We start from the raw sequence: 23,329 nt of genomic DNA, 5'->3' as shown, positions 1-23,329 counted from the left end.
CTTCACAGAGCTCTTGATAAGCTTGAAATCAAAACCTAGCGAATAATTTGTTACGGTGATTTTGAGTTTGCTGCTAACTTTTTAAGTATTCAAGGTCTTCGTGAAGATCATATAAAGTAAACGAAGTACCGTTCATGAAAACAAATCCTAACACAGGGAATAATTTGTTACTAATTAGTTGTGAATTAGTTACGGTGGTTTTGAGTTTGGTGTTCGTTTTTTCCGCCTCATTATTTCGAGTACTTCGCTGAACTCAACTGAAGTTAACAAAACACCTATTCTAAACAAGTTTGCGACTCAATCGAAATCTAGTGAACAGTTTGTTGCTAATTAGTTGCAAATCAGGTTCGTAGTTTTAATTTAGTTGTTCAATATTTTTTTCGGGTGCTTCGTTAAGTTCACATGAACAACTTTGAAAGCAAATTAGAAGCCCCGTGAAAAACTTGTTGCTAATGAATTAAGAATTAATTACGGTGGTATTGAATTTGTTGCTATTTTTTTCTAGATCTTCGTTAAGTTTATATGAAGCTAATAAAACACCCCTCGGAAATAACCTTGAAAACAAACCGAGATTCAATGAATAATTTGTTGCTAAATTTTTTCGGGTGGTTCGTTAAGTTCATGTGAAGTTAATGTGAAGCCTAAATAAGCTTGAAAACAAATAAAAAATCTGTGAATAATTTATTGCTAATTAGTTGCAAATTAGTTACGATGATTTTTAATTTGATGCTCAATATTTTTCGAGGTCTTTGTTAAATTTATATGAATTTAACGAAGTAACCCTGAAAACAAACCGAGACTCGATGGATAATGTGTTGCTAAATAGTTGCGAATTAATTACGGTGGTTTTGAGTTAGTCGCTCGTTTTTTTTCTCATTTTTTCGAGTGCTATGCGAAGTTCCAACTAAATTCACGAACCACTCCTTCTAAATATGCCTGAAAACAGCTTTTCGTGTTTTTTGTTTAGTTTATATAACCTTAACGAAATACCCAGCCAAAAACAGCTTTAAAAATACAAAATCCAATGAAAAATTTGTAGGTAATTAATTGAAAATTAGTTACAATAATTTTGACGGTGGTTTCGAGTTAGCTGCTCGTTTTTTCTCCACTTTTCGAGTGCTTCGTTAAGTTCATGTGGAGTTAATGTGAAGCCTAAATAAGCTTGAAAACAAATCAAAACCCTGTGATTAATTTGTTGCTAATTGGTTGCAAATTAGTTATGATGATTTTGAATTTGATGCTCAATATTTTTCGAGGTCTTTGTTAAGTTAAGTTTATATGAAATTTTCAAAGCACGCCTTCAAAACAACCTCGAAAACAAATTGAAATCCAGCAAATAATTTGTTTCGAATTAGTTTAATGATTTTGAGTCTGTTGCTCGTTGTTTCTTTTTTATTTTTTCGAGTGTCGAATTCATAGAAATTTAACGAAGCATCCCGCCTAAACAAGCTTGAGAACAAATAGGAACCCAGTTAATAAATTGTTGTTAATTAGTTGCAAATTAGTTACGATAATTTTGAATTTGTTGCTCGATTTTGTTCGAGGTCTTTATTAAGTTTATATTAAATTTTCGTAGCTCGCCTACAAAACAACCTTGAAAACAAATTGAATTCCATGTATTCAAGGTCTTCGTTGAGGTTATATAAACTCAACAAAGCATCCTGCCTAAATAGGCTTGAAAAAAATCAAAACCCTGCGAACAATTTGTTGCTAATTAGTTGCAAATTAATTACATTGATTTTGAATTTGATGCTCAATTTTTTCGAGGTCTTCGTTAAGTTTATATAAATTTAACGAAGCACTCCTTAAAAATAACCCTGAAAACAAATCGAGACTCGATGAATAATGTGTTGCTAAATAGTTGCGAATTAGTTACGGTGGTTTTGAGTTCGTTGCTCGTTATTTTAATCATTTTTACGAGCTCTTCGTTGGGTCCATATGAAGTTAACAAAACACCCCTCTGAATAAACTTGAAAACATATCTAAACCGAAGTTAATAAATTGTTACTAATTAATTGCGAATGAGTTACGGTGGTTTCGAAATTTTTTTCGTTTTGTTTAGAGTGCTTCTCATACGAAGTTAACGAAGCACCCGTTCTAAACAAGCGTGAAATCAAATCTAGTGAATAATTTGTTGCGAATTAGTTATGGTAATTTTAAGTATGTTTCTCGGACTTTTTTTTTTATTTTTAACTGTTGGTAATTTGTTGTAAATTAGTTACATTGGTTTTGAATTTGTTGCTCATGTTTTTTCGAGGTCTTTATTAAGTTTATATGAAGTTTACGAAGTACCCCTCAAAAATAACGTTGAAAACCCCTCGATGAATAATTTGTTACTAATTAGTTACGAATTAGTTACTGTGGTGTTGAATTTATATCCATATCTTTACGTTTGCGAGTCCTTCGTTAAGTTAATATGAAGTTAATGATGCATCCCTCCTAAATAAGTTTGAAAAGAAATCGGAACCCAGTTAATTGTTTTTAATTAGTTGCGAATGATACAATTATTTGGTACTACTTAGATGCGAATTAGTTACTGTGACTTTTAATTGGTTGCTCAATTTTTTGCTTCGTTAAGTTCATGTAAAGTTAACGAAACACCCATCCAAAATAACCTTGAAAACGAAACGAGACTCGATGAATAAAGTTTATTTAGAGTTAACGATGCACCCATCCTAAACCAGATTCAAAATAAATCGAAGCGCAGTGAATAATATGTTGTTAATAAGTTACGATGGTGTTGATTTTGTTGCTCTTCTTTTTATTTTGTTTCGTTAAGTTTGTGTGAAATTAACGAAGCACCCTTACTAAGTAAGCTTGAAAACAAACCAAGACTCGTTGCGAATATGTTACGGTGGTTTTTAATTTGTTGGTATTTTTTTCATTTCTTAAAGTGCTTCGTTAAGTTTACATTAATATATCTTGAAAACAAATCAAAACCCATTGCATAATTCGTTGCTAGTTAGTTACCAATTGTCAGAGATTAGATCAAATTGGACCAAATGCCACTTGACCCAATTAGTTCTGATTCCTGATAGCATCCTTCCTGAAACAAGCTTCAGACAAATGTATTGAAAAAGTGAGGGACAAATTCGAAGCCACTATTTGGATAATATTATTTACAGATAATTTACAGTCCGCGGCAGCTAAATCGGGTGAATAAGAAGGTTCGGTAAGCAATCGTTGATTTCAGCCATGGTTACGATGGTCTTCTGAGCCAGTATCTTGTATAAATGTGAAAAACATGGATTTGGTTATGTCAGAGACATAGCCGCGAGATTGACGAAGGACTACATTCGTGATGTTTACAGATAATTTAACTGATTTGATACCGTTTAACCGTTCAAGATTTACAATCTCTTGATATTTGGATGGACTATAAAAAACCATGTTTCTTTCTGCGATTGCAACGCTTTTTGACGGTCTAGGACCTTTTAACCTCTCCTAGTACCCGAAGAAAAGCGTTTTATATCACCAGAAACAAGTGGTAGTCGGATGACGCAAGATCTGGACTGTAAAGCGGGTACGATCGGTTCAGTGTTATCAAAATAGATTTGATATCACGATGATTTTTTTTTTCATTTAAAGTATAAGACATCCCCGCAGAACACTCAACTTTATCTGTAAAGCTATCGAAACGAGCCGAAATAGATTTCTATAAAACAAACTGCTCACAGCGTTCAAGTTCGAAACAGAATAATGTTATTCTCAGTTATAAATGTTCGTTCAAGTTTTCCCCCTCCCGAGCGATGTCATCTGGATCCGAACTTTATAATGATATTAATGCTTTTATTGTTATGCTTTTTCTTCGGGTTACATGAATAATTTTCTTCAGCTCTTGCTGTCTCTATGCTATTCGTTCAGGTGGAAAAACCGTCTGTTCCTCGCTCTCTTTAGGGGGCACCTCACGATGTTAGATGTTGTATGTGTATGTGTGTGTAGATATTGTAGAGGTGCATGCGTCGTTGTAATAAAGAAGTTGTTTTTTTTTCTGCTCGCATGATGCTTGTTGCATGCAGTTTATTCATTATTCAACTTCAAAACAAATTGCTTTCGTTGCATTTTGCACGGTGATGGGTTGCTAAATTCCTATGAATCGAGCCGAACAGAGTAACTACACAAATTATAGTAGGTATATGGTATAGTGGTTAGGTTTATGAAGATTAATTTTCTATGTCATTACTGATATTTTCATGGTTGAATCTATGGATTGTCAATGGATTACGAGGAATATACGTGTCCTCGGAACTTCTGTGGAGTCAATAAGTGACGTCGTTTCGATTTTTCCTTCCGAATTCATGTCTCGTCACTAGAATGTTCCCTATATATACACTTTGTAATTTTTTTGTCGTTATTCGGTATAAGTATTTTAAAAAATTTAAGAGATTATCATCATTTATGTACGTCATATGGCTAGAGGAACTGAATATAAACTGAGCTACTAGCATTGTTTGAATGAATGTCTTCCACTTGCTTTATATTGCGGTGCGTTTACTCTTTTACAGTTGCTGTAGGTAATTTCATTGCCATTTTACTCGCAACTGTAGAGAAATGTACGGTAGTGCGAGACGGCTTTTGTTTTTACCTCATAACTTAACTACTTTTTGCCGATACAGTTACATTTATTCCGTAAGGCAAAAATAAACAAAAACATTGATTTTCGCCAATCAAAAACACCAGATATGTTGAGAAAATAGAATTTAATTTATTAAAAAATTATACCATTCGACTCAGTTGAAACGAAAATGTGCACGAACTTGGATTCAAATAAAAGATTGAATTTTACCCGGATCGAACTTCCGGTTCGAGAGTAACAGGATATCATCTGCAAAAAAAAAAAAATAAAAATACTCGACCGCATATCCGATTTTCTTCAACTCAGATTCAAATGATTGATTGAGCACACTGATATAAAAAGTCGAATACTTTTTCAAGAATTGAAAAATTAACGAATTGAAATTAAAAATCGTCCCGACATTTCTTTTAAAAATAATTTAATTTAAATCCCAAATTTTGAATCCTTATTTGATGATGATTTCGTTAGGGTCAATTAAAAAATGAAGATGTTACAACAAAAAAAACCTTTTAAAGGTTCAGCTCAAAAATAGTCTTTTAAATAATAGAACCTGATTTTAAGATAAAAAGCAATAAAATCACTGTTAGTGACTTCTTTTCCCGGTGAACGACCAAAATGGTTAAAGCCGGGGTAAAATAAATGATATAAAAAAAATGTTAGTGACTTTCCTATTAGAGGCAACCGTTTCCGAGATATTTAGATATAAAAAACAAAGAGCTCTGATTTGTAATAATTTGAAACTGGAAAAATGACTCAAAATTATTTCAGCTGTGACCTCTTATTTTTAATTGACTCTACAAGTCTAGATCAAATCCCTTAATTCAGTTAATTAGTAGGCTTCCGAAGCCAACATATTCAAGCATAAAAAATGAGGCATTTTTACAATTGATCGAACACAAATTTCATGCGACCTGATATATGTTTAAGTGTTGAAACAGATAAATTTTGTCGTTATTCCAAGTTTTGAACCAGTGTTTGACTATCTTTTGCAGTGTATACTTTTTTAAAAGTGCTCCATCGATTTCCTACAACTTCTTCTTCGATATCATTTTTGTACAATACCTTGTACCTGCAACGATTAGAACAGAAAGGGCGCAATTCAACAGGAAACAGATTTTGTTTACGTCTAAATATTTTGAGAATTGCTACTTCTAGGAGAAAGGTCAGTACGAGTAGATTAATTGCTTTCGCCCAGTACATTTTTTTTCTACTATTTAAGTGGATATTTTTCATCAAAAGTCTAAATTTGTTGAAAATAACTAAAAATTGTTTCGGCAGTAGAGGAGAGTCGGCAGCCTTGTGTCATTTTTCATTTGACTTTTTTTTAACTGCAAATGAAAACTATGCGGCATTGTGCCTTCTAATATACTTATTCTCGAAACATTTGGGGCCATTTTGTCGCACCCGCCTTATTGTCCTGACATTGCTCCTTCTGATTACTGGTTGTTCCGACGGATGCAGCACGATCTGGCAGGTCATCGGTTTACTTCTTTTGCAGAAATCGCAAATTGGCTTAAAACTTGGATCACCTCAGAAGACGAGACATTTTTTCGAGGTGGAATTCGAAATTTGCCGCAGATGATTAATTTTAAAATTCTTTTTATTCTGAAATAAATGCATTTTTGATCCCAAAAAAAAACGAATTATTTTGTACTCCCAATAGCTCTTACAGTACAGTTTTTCAGTAGTGGTGTGTCATCTCGCGTTGTCTGTAGCAATACGAATAGAAGAAGCAGGATACTGGTAAAATCATTCCCTAGGGATGTTTCACATTTTTCTTATTTCGAATGTCTTTATATTTCTCCTTACTAAAAGTCGAGCTAAACTAAACTCCGTCGATTATTCGGGGAACGTTTGATCAATGGATCTATTTTTCTTCGGATTAAATGCTTGCGGGTGCTTCAAAAGAACATAGGACGAGGAGGATCCATTTGGTATTTTATTGTTTTGGTTAGGGAGTAGATATCGACATTACTTAGTATCCGGTCGTCTGGAGTTTTACGAGTTACGGAAGAAATTTCGTATTTTAGAAGGAAGCACATATCAATACAAAACGCGATAAAATTGCAACGTATTCTCGGTAGCCGGCTACCCAGAGCAATAAACATATGATAATATTATTCGAAAATTTACTAACAAACAACCCTTTCCTGTGATGCATGTGTAAATGCAGACGATTCATCGGTTTCTAGTAGCAACATGCATTGAACGTAAGTTCCTTCCTTCAAAGTTGATTCGGATTGCATTCGGACGTGGCCGGCGTCGTTATTGATTAGCATGCAGGGATCAATTCAGCTTGCACAATGTGAAATTGCGTGCTATTCCCAAGCAAGTTGTTTCAGAAAAACTTTTTGCAAGCTCAATTGTTCTGATTAATAATGCGATTTTTTGCGGTTTTCTTATTGCGTCTTGCAAAAGCACAAAACGTCGAGATCTAGTTTTATCTCACAAAAATAAAATTAGGTCGACTCTCTGGCTCTTTTTTTTTCGAATATTGCTTTTCAAGATAACACTCGACGTTTCCTGCATTTCATAAACATTTGTCATAAAAAAATCTCATTTTGGTATTAACAAAGCTGCAAAGTAAACAAATCTTCAGATAACAAAACATTTTTTTCCTTAGGTAAAAAAAATGTTTGTTTTTGAGATTTCTATAGATATGATATTTTTTTATGTTCAATGATTTTTGGTAAAAATCACAACAAAATTGTTTTTGGCAAATTTATTTAATAAAATTGATTAAAATTTTATATTTCATTTTCTCGACTGTGTTCCATTTGAAATATAATACGCTAATCTGATATACATTTGTTTTAAATCGGTTAAACTGTTCTTTAGTTATCGTACATACCGGTTTGAATAATATGTCCCCAGTTGAGCAACCATATTTCAGGAACAACTCGGTATTTTTACGTAAAATTTACGCATCGTAGCAGTCACTAATAGAGAATAATAATGACGGAAAATTTGAAGATTTGGCAACCCATTTTTTTTATTCCACGCTCAAAATGCAGAAAAGAATAATTACGTTTACAAGAGAAGCCGAATGTCATATACCATTCGACTCAGCTCGACGAACTGAGCAAATGTTTGTGTGTGTTAGTAACAAAAATTTTGCACTCGATTTTCTCGGAGTTGGCTGGACTGATTTTCACAAACTTAGATTCAAATGATAGGTCTCTTGGTTGCATTTGAATTTTACCCGGATCGGACTTCCGGTTCGGGAGCTACGGGATAAAATGAGCAAAATTAACTAAATACGTTTCATCGATTTATTCAGAGACCGTTCAACCAATTTTCACAAGCGTTAGGTTACAACCTCATATAATCCTACCAAATTCCATCCGGATACGACTACCGGTTCCGGAATTACAAATTGATAGGTATAAAAATGTCATTTTCAGGGGCGTGTTTGTATACATGAAACGGAAAAATTCTTTCAAATATATTCAAGTAGCCGTATAATGTTAGAATTGAACAGATTTAGTTAGTTGATGACCATTGATACATTGTTTTTGGGTATACCGGATCTTCGTTTCAGGTTCTGGAAGTATCGAAAAGAAGTGATCGTGTACTCCAAACCGGGAATCACTCCAATTTCTTTGAAGCGGATTTTCACAAACATAGATTCTTGTGATTCCATACAAAATTCCTAGAATAATACATGTAAAATCTGTAAAAAATGGAAATAGGCATACCAATTTTTCCATAAGATGATGTGACCGATTTTTACATACTAAAATGGAAATAAATGGTCTTATGATTCTATACAAAACTTCTGAATTTCATCTGGATCCGACTTTCGTTTTCGGAATTATAGGGTAAAGTGTGTTTTAAATTTTATATCATCGCTTAAAGGGGCGAAACAAAACACTTAAAAAAAACTTTAAATCGACACCAGAACTGCTCCAATCGGTAATCATTATCAGTAGACGGCCAAACAAAGCAAACACAAGAATCGAAGAAAATTATTTTGAAGAATGTCAAAGTATTATATTTAAACAGGGGTGGAATCATGTAAGGTGATAAGTGACTATCACCTCCTGGTGATAACGAGGTGATCACCAGAATGTTTGGAATCACCGAAGTTGATCACTTTTACTATCACCATCACCGGTGATTGAGCCAACTTCACTCCATTCATCACCTGTCAAGAAACGTCAATTTTTCAGGAGTAAAATATGAATGTGGCGTATACCGTTGATATTAGGAGGAGTAACATATGAAAGTGGCGTATACCCATATAATATTTTAAAATCTAAAGTTTTATTCCTTCAGTTTTCAATTTTTTTCATTAATTCGAGTCATGTTTATCAATGATGATTTTTATGGATCGAAGAGTAACGCTGAAAAAAATTACCTGCGCACAAACAAATAAAAAAAATCACTTGTTGGTTTGATTAACGCCGATTTTTATTTTTCAATGGAAATCAATGTCACAGTCAATTCTTTGGGATAAATTTGCTAGCTTTGAAATGACACGAATTGTTAGATCTTCTTGATGTTTCACAACGGATGGCATTCCTCTCGAATGAGAAAGATCCGTTAAATAATTTCTTGTATAGTTTTCATTCACTTTACGATTATGGCATTTCACAAGCTTTTAAATGCTACCTCTATTTTGGAAATTTTACCCACCGGTACTACGAATATCCACTATGATTAGCAGCAACTAATTGTCCAAAAATATTGCCTTATTTAGTTCAACTCACAAGAAGAAAATTAAGAACGCAGTTTAATCTTTTTTACTCGTTCAGTTGAACGAGACTGATATGTCGCTTACTAAGTAACGGCCATCTAATTCTACTGAAAATGTTAGCATAGATTTTTTTATGTTACGTTATGTGCAACAGGAGATGTCTACATTCATAAACTTATCACTTTTCCAGAAAGCAATTTATCTTTGACTTTACGAATACCCCAATGATATTCCTTCAAATAATAATTATAACATAAATGAATTGATTTAATTGATAATACTACCGTTCATTCTATGAATTCTTTAAACTATATAAACTAAGTTAATTTTTCATTTTGGTATTTAATTCTGACACAATATCAGTACGAATTTTATTTAAAAAATATCCTCTCCGACCAATATTGGTAGGTTGTTTATATCAGTGGCTTGAAATTCACCTAACGGACAATAATTTATAAAGCCACTTCTCAAAAAATCAAATCACTACTGAAAGTGATAACTAAATTGCTATCACCTCCATTTTGACATGAAGGTGATTAAATCGTGGTGACTATCACCTTACGTAATGCCAACGTTTGATAGTGATGTTAGCCTCTCAGCAGTGGTGACAGAACTTGGTGATTATCACCTTACATGATTCCAAATTTTCAAAAGTGATAATCACTTGGTGATAATCACCTTACATGATTCCACCCCAGGTTTTTACCCCCAAATGTATGCTACGTGCACGTACCCATTTTGATTTGATTTTACGTTTTCGTCTTTGACTCATCAGTGCGTAGCAGTTCAGGTTGAACACTCTTCGGACAGTTTTTTAATTCTTGAAAAAGTGTTTAGCTTTTCTAGCAAGTTACCACAAATTAAAACAATTGTTTAAATAATCCGAACAGTTATTTGATTAGTTTTAGATGGTTGAAAACTATAATTACATAATTCCTATATTGGAACTTTGGTTGAATAAAATCTAAATTTGATTAAAATTTTCCGAACACTTCAAAACTCGCTTCATCGAAATACTTTCATATATCGCAAAGATTTTTTCCTTATTCTTCGGGACAACCCCTGGATACTTTAATCAGTCGCCGAAGTCTCTCTCTCTCTTTATTCAGTGCCACGCGAACTGTTAAGGCTCAGAAAACTAATTACTTTTCGTTGTTCGTTTCAGCGACTGTTTGTAAATAATCGTTTTCTTGACGTGAGGAAGAACGTACATAAATGAAATTACTTGAAAACGGATCAAACACCAAGCACATCAAGCTGGAAGATGGGTTTGCTTTTTTGCCGAGAAGCTTCTCCCGAGGCTTCATTATTCTGAAACGTTTCACTTGACTGCAACACACCTACGGGGAACTTTTTCATTACAACATTGTTAGAATTTTTTTCTGTACGGTGAAGTTCAATAAGAGAACTGGGAAAAAAAGCGAAAAACTCTGGTCGCAAAACGATGGAGTACGGTACGGACAATCTAGGAGAAGTTATTCTTATACGATAACGACAATTTCCCTTTGAGTTACGTCACAAGGAATGAACGCAGTTGTATAAGAAAATGAGCACGTCTCGAGGCTTCTCTCAGTCATAGTCTACTATAATGACACTTGAATCCTTTATTCACGCTAGCTTTGTTCCATTTCATAATGCAACAAATTAAGCTAATCTTGTCTTTAGCTTAATGGACCAGGCGGCTCCCTCGGATGCATGCAGGCCAGACAACCTCGGCTCACTCTCAACTAGATTAATTAATAATAGGCAAACAATCTGCTCAAACTTTGCGAAACCATCGCACGATAATGAGCAGCAACCCGCACCCAACTAACCCCCCACCCTCCCCCAAAAACTATCGTTAGTTCACCCACCTTCTTCAACTGCTTCCTGTTCTTTCCTTCCACAAAGAGAGAGAACAATAATCCTTTACGAACCGCGGCTACCGGATTGTGCGATTGTCGATCCTACGGTAATCGACTAAATCACTTGCTCAAACAGAACGAACGAACGAACGGCACAGAACAAGAGCACTCCGAAGAACACACTTTGTTGGGCTCTAGAACTCACCGCACAACGGTTACACAACTGGACAGAACGGCACCAAAAAAGCCAAGTCAAGCCAAACCAGCCAGCCAGCCAACGGTGGTGAGATCACGACACAAAATAAATTCGTACGACGAACAGGCAGAGCGAAGGTGGAACAGCACCAAAACAGCAAACAGTATTCGTACCACGCGACACGGAACGACGAAATGCAGAAGCTTTCCCAACGGTGGAACGCTTTTATATATAGGGCAGTAATGCAACTTTACATCTCCGCCGTCTTCGATTCGAGGATGGAGAAGCGTGAGCGGTCGGTTCCACCCTCGTAACAAACGTAGCATCAGTCCCAAACGTACGTTTCTATGTGTGTGTGTGTGTGGGTGTTTTTAGTGGGTCCTGCCTGTGTGCCAACAGTAGAACCCAATCCCCCCGCTGGTGGGCACAACTCGACGGCGGTCGGCTTTGCGGCAAAGCAAAAGTCTAGTTCGGGTGTTTCCCAAAGAGCTCGGTACGTTTTATCTTGGGTACAACTGCTACTGCAGCGGGAGTAAACTTTGCAGTGTTATCAGTACAATAGGCCCGTGAGAGAATGAGAGTTCTGCTTCGACGGGGGTGCGAAACACGTTCGGTGAGTTACACTAGCGCGGAAATTTTTGTTGTGGAGTGCGTTCTCAGCTATAACCCAGCTACGAATGGCGCATTTTGCAGCAGCAGTAAACGTGGCAGCATGGCGTCGTTAAATGGATCCAGCGCCTGCTTTATTGGTGGAAAAAAAGAAATTTACATTTGATGGAAACTCAAGCATGCTGTAATTTTCTTGGGTGATGACAGAGTATTACCGACGACACGACCAGAAACTCCGAAGAAAAATCGGAACAAAAAGTGTTCGTGAGCGACACTGTTTAAGTTGCTATGAGCTAGTTACCAAGGAGCTCCAGAATAAATAAACAAACAGTTTTAAATAGCCCGATTTGAATTTTTGTATCTTTTTTCCTGGAAGAAAAAACTGTCCCAGTACAACAAAACCTATTTTAATCCACCTAGTGGTGTAGTGATGCCTTTCTCATATTACTCATTACATCATATATATAACCGTGAAATTCGCCAAAACAATTGTTATTGAATAGAAAGTAGTATCTACAACAAATTAAGGAGTTCCGTATGAAACTGTAAGACTTTTCTTTTGAACCTATAAGTTTGTGAAAATCGATTTGGCCATCTCCAAGAAAAGTAAGTTAGATCCTTTTTGCAGTTTTTAGTCACTATTTCCAATTAGAGCTGTGCGCCGATCAAAATTGTCAACATCGGCGGATGAAACGTCTTTTTGACCAGCGGCGGCGGCGAATCGGCGTGACGCTATTTCCTTAAAACATCGGCGGCGGAGGCGGCGCGATTCGGCGTAATCAATTATAAACATATTAAAAAATTAAATATTGATTCACACAGGACAATTTCTCTATCTTATTGTTTTGTCGACCTACAATCAAAGATCCTAATGTTTATGTGATCCATTAAAGCCAACGTAGTGAATAGAGATGGTAAATGGTTTCGAATGCATCGAATTAGAAGAGAAATTGAGATGAGTATAAGTGCGATCATTTGGAGATGGTTGACTATTGTTTAAATAAATATTTCATTCATATACGAAGGGTTTTTTTTATTATGAGCAAGTTTTTTCGGTTTTTTAACGATATCAAACTAACTGTAGATTATAAGAGATTATAATTATATCACATTCTTTCTCCTCTTATAATCTCCAGTTAGTTTGATATCGTTAAAAAACCGAAAAAAGTAAAAATTACTGACTGACCAGAAGTCATAAATAAAAAAGTAAAAAGTAAAAAATTTTTGATGGGATTCCATCACACACAGCGATGAATGAAGCGCTGTCCGTGCGCCGCTTGCACCCTGGGACGCATAGCCATACGCTACAACTCCAGGCACTCAAGCAATAGTTTCGGACAAATCTTCCATTCCGGTGTTATAACTAACTGTATGAGAAAATATCAACACAATGAAAACACATTGTGTGAGAAACCGTCGTGGGCAGAATGTGACAACTTCTCGTAACTTTACTTTTGCCGGTTCGGACAGTAAATGGCAAATGACCTTTGCCTTTACTTTCTGACATATCAGAGACTCGGATGACTCGTATCGCTAAGATGCCTAAGTTCGACTCCTCTGGTAGAAGGTAAAAGTTTAGATACGAGAAGCCTTCTGCTAACTCAATGACCGTTGTCACGTCTCACTTTTCCGCACTTTATTCTTCACATCCTTGCTCTTCCTTGAGTACTATGGCTCTATGATTTAATATTCTTTCTCCTCTTATAATCTCCAGTTAGTTTGATATCGTTAAAAACCGTAAAAAGTAAAAATTACTGACTGACCAGAAGTCATAAAAAAACAAAAATTATGAGCAAGAAATTTGAAGTTTTATTCGGAACTATTTTTCAAATCGCTTTTTACATAGTTGATAATTATCATGTATAAAAATCGTTTTATCAACTCAAAAAATAAGTATATCTTTTTCGTACGTATGTAATTAACATAAAATCGATTTGGCGCTCAAATTCATTCAGATATCAAAAATAATATCAAATTAACAAATTCAAATTTTAAATACTCCACATTTGTAACGATTTCTTATAAAATCGGGTAAATTCATTTGAAAAGTCATAGTAGAAGTAGAAGAAAATGTTTTTACTTTGAGTTGGTAACGTTGATCTTAATTTATTGTGCTTAAAATAAAGTTTATTTAGAATGGAGCATGAAACTTTGTTCAAAACCATTTTTCAAATGCCCGGAAATAACAAATAAAGTATCCAAAATAAATGGTACTCGATCACTAAACATTCTAGTACCTGAGAAATCAACACTACACTGGTTTCTAAAAAAATGTTAATCCGAAAAAACCTAACATTATTTATTTTTTTCGGAAGAACCCTCCTTTTCTTGGTTCCATTTTCAGATTTCGCGACCGATAATGTTGCGATAATGTGCCAATAGCTCAAAACCTTTCAAATAAAGACAGAAAATAGACTTTGAATCAAATGACATTGGCTTCGGTTGACAACGGTAGTACTGATTTTCAGTATAAGTAGGAGGAAAGTGACTGTACTGTAATTTTCAATGAATTTTCATGAAAACTGTAAACAATTTTCCACATTGATAAAATCATTTTTTCGGCTGATGTAATATTATCGGCGGCGCGATTAAAATGGGATAACCGGCGCGCTGACCATCTTTTTCTTAAATTGGCGGCGTGTCGAAATTATCGGCGGCGTCGGCGTGGCGCGGCGGCGCACAGCTCTATTTCCAATTCTTCCGAAACCGGATTCAGATGAACGGAATAGCCGAAGTTGGTTCGTTTGCTACCAACAAATATGACCTACTAATTGGAACAGTTTATTATTATTATTATTATTATTATTATTATTATTATTATTATTATTATTATTATTATTATTATTATTATTATTATTATTATTATTATTATTATTATTATTATTATTATTATTGTTATTATTATTATTATTATTATTATTATTATTATTTTTATTAATATTGACATCACTACACAACGTGTACGAAATAGAACAAAGCACGCCTTATTCGTTTTGTGTTTTCTTCTTCTTCCGGTGTTGTATATATTGTCACTCTATATGGCGATTTGAAAACTTTGATACTCATCGCCCTGTAACTGCGGAACCGGAAGTCGGATCCGGATGAAATTTCATAGTAGCTTTAAAGACAGTATGAACTTTGATTCAAATCAAGATTTGTGAAAATCGGTTCAAGCATCCCAGAGAAATTGAAGTGAATTTAGTTTTAGGAGTTTTTCTTCTCCACTTTCGGTGCTCTCGGAACAGGAAAAGAGGGGACCACTAGTACCGAATTAGGTTTTCATGCCCACAAACTAACTAGCTCTGTAAACTAGAAGAATTTATCCGAAAGTTTTATGGTATTTGTACCTATTTTTAACCATCGTTCGTGGAAAAATACTAATAAAATTGGTAATTTTCGACTTATCACGCTTCAGTTCCGGAACCGGAAGTTGGATCCAGATAAAATGTTCTACTAATTTGTAGGATATTATAAGACCTTTCATTGAAATCTTAGTTTGTGGAAATCGGTTGAGATGTTCCAGAGATAGTTGAGTGCAAACTTTTTCTAAAATTTTTACATATAACTCCATATATAAGTCACATTTAAATGAAATTCAATAGCAAGCTATGGGACCATAATACCTTTTATTTGAATCTTAGTTTGTGAAAATCGGTTCAGCCATCTCTGAAAAAAGTGAGTGCATAATTTTTTATCATTTTTTTGTTGCATATCATCCTATATCTCCGGAACCGGAAGTCGGATCGGAATGAAATTCAATAGCAGGCTATGAGACTATGAGACCTTTCATTTGAATCTTTGTTTGTGAAAATCGGTGTAGCCATCTTTGAGAAAAGTGAGTACATATTTTTGTTACATACACACACACATATACACACACACACGGACACATACAAACACACAGACATTTGCTCAGTTCGTCGAGCTGAGTCGAATGGTATATGACATTCGGCCCTCCGGGCCTCGGTTAAAAAGTCGATTTTCACAGTGATTGCATAGCCTTTCTATATGAGAAAGGCAAAAAGGGGAGGTAAGAAGAGCATAAATAAAATAATATTGTACATTTCTCATATCTGTCAGTAGTTTACGGAATGTATTGATATAGTTCTGATATGGGAATGGGTCATCAGTATTTTCATGATCAATTATAGTTTAAATCATAAGGATGCACTCAATTTAATAAAGCAACAAGAACGACAGGCGATCGAAAACGGAGAAAATGAAATTCCAGATTTTAGTGGAAATCTGGATTAATTCGCTAAGTCTTCCATGGTAAGATATACGCTTTTTCTTATAGTAATTATTGTCGTTACACTTATCTATTTCAGAGTCTGCTGTAAATATTATACAGTCGTTAATTGAAGAGATGCAATCATATCCGCAAATCGGTTTAATATTTAATTTATATTTAAAACAGATACAGAGGCAAATGAAAAACGATCGTAAGACATGTCCACGTAATATCAAACGAAATTAAGAAAAAATTGAAGTGAAAAACACTTTCGACCGCACGAAGACGCTAGTGTTTATAAAAAATTTGGAGATATTCTTGAAATATTTACAAAATATATATATTTTTATTTTAGGCTTCAAAAACTTCAATTTTTTACGTTTCGTCTTCGGCTCATCAGTGCAATTAGCAGATTATGTTGATCTGCTAATGCCACGTCACGGATCAACATAATCCGCTAAGCAGACGTAAAGTACTCGCTATTTACAAGTCACTTTGTTTTACACCGAGGTGTAAGGTCTTTCCTGACGTCCCGAAAGAACGAAACAAATTGACGGTGTTCTGACCGCCAACAGGTTGTAGTCATTTAGGGGTTTTGGTACCTCATGGGTACCGGTTTGTGCAAATGTTCATGACTGGTTTCAATTATTTACGTTTCGCCTTCGGCTCATCAGTGCAATTAGCAGATTATGTTGACATCCGCTGACATAATCCGCTAAGCAGACGTAAAGTACTGACTATTTACAGGGTTCAAAAACTTTTTATTTTTAATAATTATTTTCATTCTGGTATTGTGAGAAAAAGATATACAATTTTTTCAATATCATGTTATTTATTTTTGTTTGTATGTCCTTTTCCTACGAGTAATTTTTTTTCAAGAAAACATTATTTACGAGAGTCGCATAAAACAATTATATTATGTTTCAAATTCGCATTATTTTGATTTTCAAATTCGTTGGAATATTCCCTCTCCAAACACAGTTGTGCGCCCATAGGCAAATCTTTCAGTACCACCCGACAATACAACTTTCTAACTACGAATATGAATTGTTTAGAGCCTTGATAGCGACGAAATTGTTTCAGTTCTTAAAAAATAAAGATACAAATTAAATCAAAATTGAGCAAAAATGATTCAAAACTCTCTGAAAGATCAAATTTAATACCTGACAGCGGGCCAACTACCCTCAGTGGTTTCGTTTCAAGTGAGAGTTTCAAGTTTCAAAATCAATAATTTATCAACTTGTGTTGCCAGTTCTAACATATTTTCAAGCGATTTCGTTTTGACATTACCAGTTACTGAAGGGGTAGTTAAATTTGCGATACAGTTTTGATAGTCGAGTGGCAGGTCGTGTCGTCGGTATTACCAAAGACAAATAATAAGACATGACGGCGCCGAACAATATCTGAAAAGAAAGAATCACAGCGGATACTCTTTGTAATGATCGGGCTCACCATCAGGCAGCGCAAGCAATGTTGGCTTTTTTTATTCGATACTAGCTGATTTACCTGGCCGATGAATTCTAGAAATTGTCCTCCCCATTGATACTCCAATTGTAATGAAACACAACATAAATCTCACAATATTATAATTTTCATAATATTCTCGACGAATTGGATTAATTTTATACTTGAAACCATTTGTTAGACACATTTAAAACACCTTTCTTTCCATAAATACCTATAGAAATTTCTATAAATAAATTAATCATGGTTCGAAAATGCGTTATTACTTAAAGAATGTATTTCTTTCAAAGCTCCAATTTTCTACCCGGATATCTCTTTGAACCCTCTGCCTCAAGTGATGTGATAGATTGCTTAATAGATTAATGGTGAGGCAAAAAGCAGACATTGAAAAGCATGACCTACTGAAAATGTTTTGCTTGATCCTGAGGCTTACTTACTTTACTTTAATGGTGCACATCCCGTCTTCGGAACATGACTCAAACTCCACCTCGGATCCTACACCGTTTGGGCTGCCTCTGTACTTAGTTAGTTGAAGGGTACAAAAGTCTCTTCCACAACTCTACGATCCACACCAATAATATCAATGTCGTCCGCAAAATCAAGAAGCATGTGAGACTTATTGCTGATGGTATCGTTTCTTTGCACGCCGGATCTTCGTATGGCACCTTCGAGCGCTATATTGAACAACAGATTTGAGAGCGCATCGCCCTGCTTCAATCCATCTAACGTCACGAAAGCATCGGGTGTCGTACCAGCTACCTTGACGCTCGATTTCGATCCGTCGAGAGTCGCACGAATCAGTCTAATTAGCATTGTCGGAAAGCCATGTTCTAACATGATCTGCCACAATTCGTTACGTTTCACTGAGTCTTACGCAGCTTTGAAATCAACAAACAGATGATAAGTTCGTAATACATAACACATGGACTTTTTAGTCCATGTGTTATGTATTAGTTCTAAATATGTGTAGAATATAATAATAGCTCGTGAATATTTCTGGTATACTAGTGATTCAGTATTTCAATTTAATATAGGAGAGACCGGGTTGGAACTTATGTTGCAATACACTGTTCGAAAACTACAACTTTCAACTACAAAACGCATTTGGTTTGAGATACATATCCTAACTCGTACGGGAGCAATCTGGCTCGGAGTGCACCAACCTCGAAATCGAAAGTCATTAGTTCAGGGTGGCAAGTGACCGGGAAAATCGGGAAAACCGGGAAAAAGTCGGGAATTTTAGTGCAAATCCGGGAAAAAATTTGCTAGTCCTAATCATAGTAACGATTTTCAGCATCATAATTTTCCTGAAATGAAATGAAAAGATGAAGGCCATTTTGTGTTTGAACTAGAAGTTCAGTACAAGTTTTGAAACTTCTTATTGTCCCTCACAGGTTCAATGGTGCACAATCCATTGAAAATGGAGCCAACACCTCAGCAATTTTAATTCAATAAGCGCTTTCTTAGTTGGCACCGATAACAGTACAATGAATGCTCATAGTGGAAAATAAGGATAATTTGGATACTGGATTTCTATTAAATCTCGACAAATATTTGAAAAGATTCCAAGTGCAAATGACAGTTTCTCTTTGTTTATTTTCTCTTTTTTAATTATTACTGTATTTTTTTAACAGCAGATCGAAAGTTGATAGTTTCAGTCGTTATTCTATGCAAAGTGTAAGATAGAATGATTGCCTATAGGACCATAATAATCGAAAGAAAGAGTAAAGAAAGAGGAACTGTCATTTAGACTTAGGACCTTTTCTAGTGTTTTTCTTCAGATTTCAGAATAAGTATGCATAATAGTAAAAGTAACATCAGATAACATGTTTGATAAATTTTTTAAGAAATCTTAGGGGCCATGTTTTTAGTTGTCAGCCAAGAATTTCCCTAATTTCACTAAAATTTGTCTCAGTAATGTCAAATTGTGACAATACTTGTTTAGTAATCTTGGTATTGATTTCAATAGGATTCACAAAATCGACAGAGCTGTCGACTTTCATTTTATCCACCGTTTGCAAGGAGTATTTGATTTCCTTCCTTCAGCTGAAATTGTTTTTTCAGAGCTCGTAAGAGCCTGTTCAGTGTCGATGATAGGAGAATCAAATTTAGATCATCTCAGTGAGATCATAGAGGCATAGTGACAAGCGAACATTTTTAGAATTCTAGAAGGATTTTGTTCTCTCGCCAAAACCCAACTTTGAAAGAATATCGTATATGTTGTTAGCAATGGTCTCTCGTCCTCATGTGCACCTCGTGGGCAAATAGGCTCTGTGAGAACTTGTATGCACACATTCAGGGGAGGCTTCAATGCCTTATGCTTATGGCAGTCGAAAACAAATTGCTGTCTCAGTTGCAACGTCGAAACGGTTCTGATATCATATCATACAACCCGTAAATTTTGGCACGAGAAGCCACTGGTTGTTAGAAGTAATCGGGTTTGAGGGAGGAGCGTTGGGCTTTAGTTCATTCATTTTTAATTTTCAACCTTATACTATACCAAACTAACAAAATGGAATACACTAGAGATGGTCAGTCCGCGTACGGTCCAACACAACGCGTTTTCCTCGAAGATTGAGTGAACTGGAGTTCTTTATTGAAGAACGATAGCTTTCTATTCTTCTCAATAGAATAGTCTTTCAAAACGTTTGCTGGTTTGAGGAATCTGGTAGAATTTCGCGAACTTTGAAATGTATACAAAAGAGAATGATTATTGGTAGAACACATGCAAAAAGACTTTATTATTATTGAATCTGTTAACTACAAAATATAATTTATAGCTGTCATATTATTTTCGAAGAAACATACAAAGTTTCAGAAAAACGAAAGAACGGTTCAATAGAACTAATTCTTTCGGTACAACTATCAAGTTTTCAACAGTTCTTTGAAATGAACGGTGTTTTGCCCATTTCTAGAATACACTCCTAACTTGCATAAGTTTTAAGAAGGACTGATTTTCCAGATAGTCTTTGAAAGACTGATTCAGTGGTAGTCATGAAAAGGATTGAATAGTTCGAAAAATAATTATTTTATTTTAATTGTAAGATTTTATATTTAATTTTTCATCATTAGGCTTTCAAATAACTGATGATATTTCTGGAAAACTACAAAACACCATCAATAATCGTCGAATATGATGTGGAAGCTGCGCTTAAGCATTATTGGAAAAAGCAAGAAGTTTCAAAAAAATCGTGTTGATTTTTCAAGAAAATTGCAAGAATTTGAATCACTTTCATCACCGTTGGCCAGATATGTTTCTTGTTTTAATACTATTGTTATATCGAAGTTACTGGCGAAGTAAAATACAAAATAAAGATGGAATACATCGGGCTCGATGGTACTGTTAGTTCAGAAGATAAACGTTGAGCACTTTTCTGTGGATGAGAGTTTTAATCGTAGTTCCAAGGAGATACCCGAAAATACTTATTTCTCAACTCTCGATGTTTTTTTGGACATGCTAAAAAAACAGGGAATTTTTAGTCTCGCGCACCGGGAAAACTGGAAAAAACCGGGAAATTGAAATCGCTAATTCACTTGCCACCCTGTTAGTTTTGCGTCTGCATAGCGTTTTATGTTAAACCGCGAGGTGGCATTGGCAGGTCACAATAAACTGTTAATGCAGTGAAGAGCCGAAGACGAAACGGAATCGATGATTTTTAAGTTAGATTCAAATATATGCAGGTGACAACCGATAAGACATCCATTCTAACGTAATCTAACTTTCCTCTGCAGTGATTAACAAAGTGGGTTATATAAAATGCCGCTTTTATCATACACTGTCTTATCAGTTAACAATCAGGTAAAATAAAACGTGTGTTTGCTCATCAGAAAACTCAAATCAACTCATGCAGCAGTGCAAAAAAATATATACTACAACCATTTGTTTTTCCCACGTAATAAAAGCTACATTCAAAAGTTATCATATGCTTCGCAGAAATTTGATATACAACAAAGTCTCCCCCCGCCATTCCCGTCCTTGGATCTTTTCCAACTTCGGAATTATAATTTTTTTTAATCGAAAGAAGTGAAAGCCCTGCTCCGGTAGCGGGAGGGAGAGTGCAAGCCCCGAACACACACACCAAAAACATCACGGCAATCATGCGATCGCACAGTGGATGCAGTTTAAAAACCGTCTGTAATGAAAGTCTGCAATCCGATGACATAATAACGCGATAAGAAGACTGCTGCAGTAGGTTTTACCGTCGCTCCGCTGCTGTCGAATCGTTTTACGATCTGGTTCTCTGCCAACGTCGTCGTCGTCGTCTTCGGCAGAGAATTTTTGGGCAAGGCAGCTAGTAGTAGATAAGACGAGCCACTCGGTTCCCTCTATAAACTAAGAGTGAAATTGAATTTGAATTTGAATGGGGATGGAGTTCGTGCCGGTGATGGCTGTGTTGTAAGCTGCGTCGCTCGAAAGTTCTATCATTCTTCGTCGGATCTTTTGATCCAATTCTAAGATGAACTTTTTTTTGCCGAAGCAATTGCTAACTATCTACAGGAGCATAAAATTTAAATTTTTCGTGCAATTAACCCTATTTTTTGTTTGGTCACTCTCAGCCAACGCAGAAACCTTTTATAAATCAATTGCGCTCAAACACAGAATTTTGGCAGCGATTCAAATATCTTCATTCCCTCCCCCCAAAACCCCCCTCTCGATCTGAAGCGAATTTTTATTTAATATACATACCCGAAACCGGCCGACGTGTACACACAATAAACTCGAGAACCTCGAGAGAGAGACGAGAGACGAGATCCCGGTGTTCGTCGTTCGCCTTCTGGCAACAATGGTCGCACGGTCAAAGGCTGCTGCTTGTGACCGGTGCCGGTGCCTGCTTCCTTTGCGGCAGAAAATAGTGCGATTGTGTCTGACCTGCTGTTTGCCATGCCAAGTGGTCTGGTCGGCATCACCAGTTCCGGATAGAGCATCACCAAACCAAACGACGGTTCTGGTCTGGCAGGCAAGCAGTTGTTTTGCAAACACACAGACCCGAAGAGGCATACGTTTGAGGCCCCGTACCGGAGAGACGACGACCTACCGCGAGCACCTCACCGCTGGTTCCTTCGAAAGTCCCTATCTATCTATCTATCTATGAGCAAAACGGCTTTTGTCACTGCGGTTCCCGAGGTTACTTGGGCTTTGTGGCGCCCTTGTCTGACCCGTGAGCGGCCTTGGACGGTGGTTGGATGTTTCTACGAGCGATACACGATTGTCACAAAACAAAGCTTTTGCATCAAACAAAGCGGCAGGTCCGGGGTTTTGCGGTGGAAGGATAAGAATGATAAATGGCCAGAAATGGATACTTTGGCTAGTGATTAATTTAGCTCTGTTTGCGGAAGAGCTTGGATCTGGTGCTAACTTTTATTTGAAAAGAAACTCAACTCACCTGTCATACAACATATTTTACCGTTTCTGGTTCTGCGACGTGCTTTTCACCGAACCTGCGGGTCATTTGTTACCCGAAAAAGGTCAATTCAAATAAATGCGACTGTTTAAGTCCAATGGCCGAGTGTTTTTTTTTAGAAGTTTAGTGATTTGAAATTTAAATAAAACATGCCAAATTATAAAATGGGTACTCCTGAGCTTAAATTTTTCATCACTTTTTCAAATATGTTGGGGGCGTAACACATGGGCTGAAAAGTCCCGCGCCTAACACACAGATGGCACTAGTTTTATTGCAGTCACCTTTAATACTAACCTTTAAAAGACAGC

General features: G+C 35.8%; 1 protein-coding gene across 1 annotated transcript in view; it reads right to left on the bottom strand.

Moving 5' to 3' along the window:
- LOC131434586 (calexcitin-1-like) overlaps positions 1–11,527 on the bottom strand; it is a 109,559-nt gene extending 98,032 nt beyond the window's left edge. The window contains exon 1 of the mRNA XM_058601434.1: positions 11,129–11,527. The gene's annotated coding sequence lies outside the window, so the exon portion shown is untranslated. The remainder of the gene's footprint in view (positions 1–11,128) is intronic.
- Between the last annotated feature and the right edge of the window lie 11,802 nt (positions 11,528–23,329).

The sequence above is a fragment of the Malaya genurostris genome, chromosome 1 (assembly GCF_030247185.1).
Source record: "Malaya genurostris strain Urasoe2022 chromosome 1, Malgen_1.1, whole genome shotgun sequence".
In the NCBI taxonomy this organism is placed as follows: Eukaryota; Metazoa; Arthropoda; class Insecta; order Diptera; family Culicidae; genus Malaya; species Malaya genurostris.
This window is presented reverse-complemented; position numbering and strand designations above follow the sequence as displayed.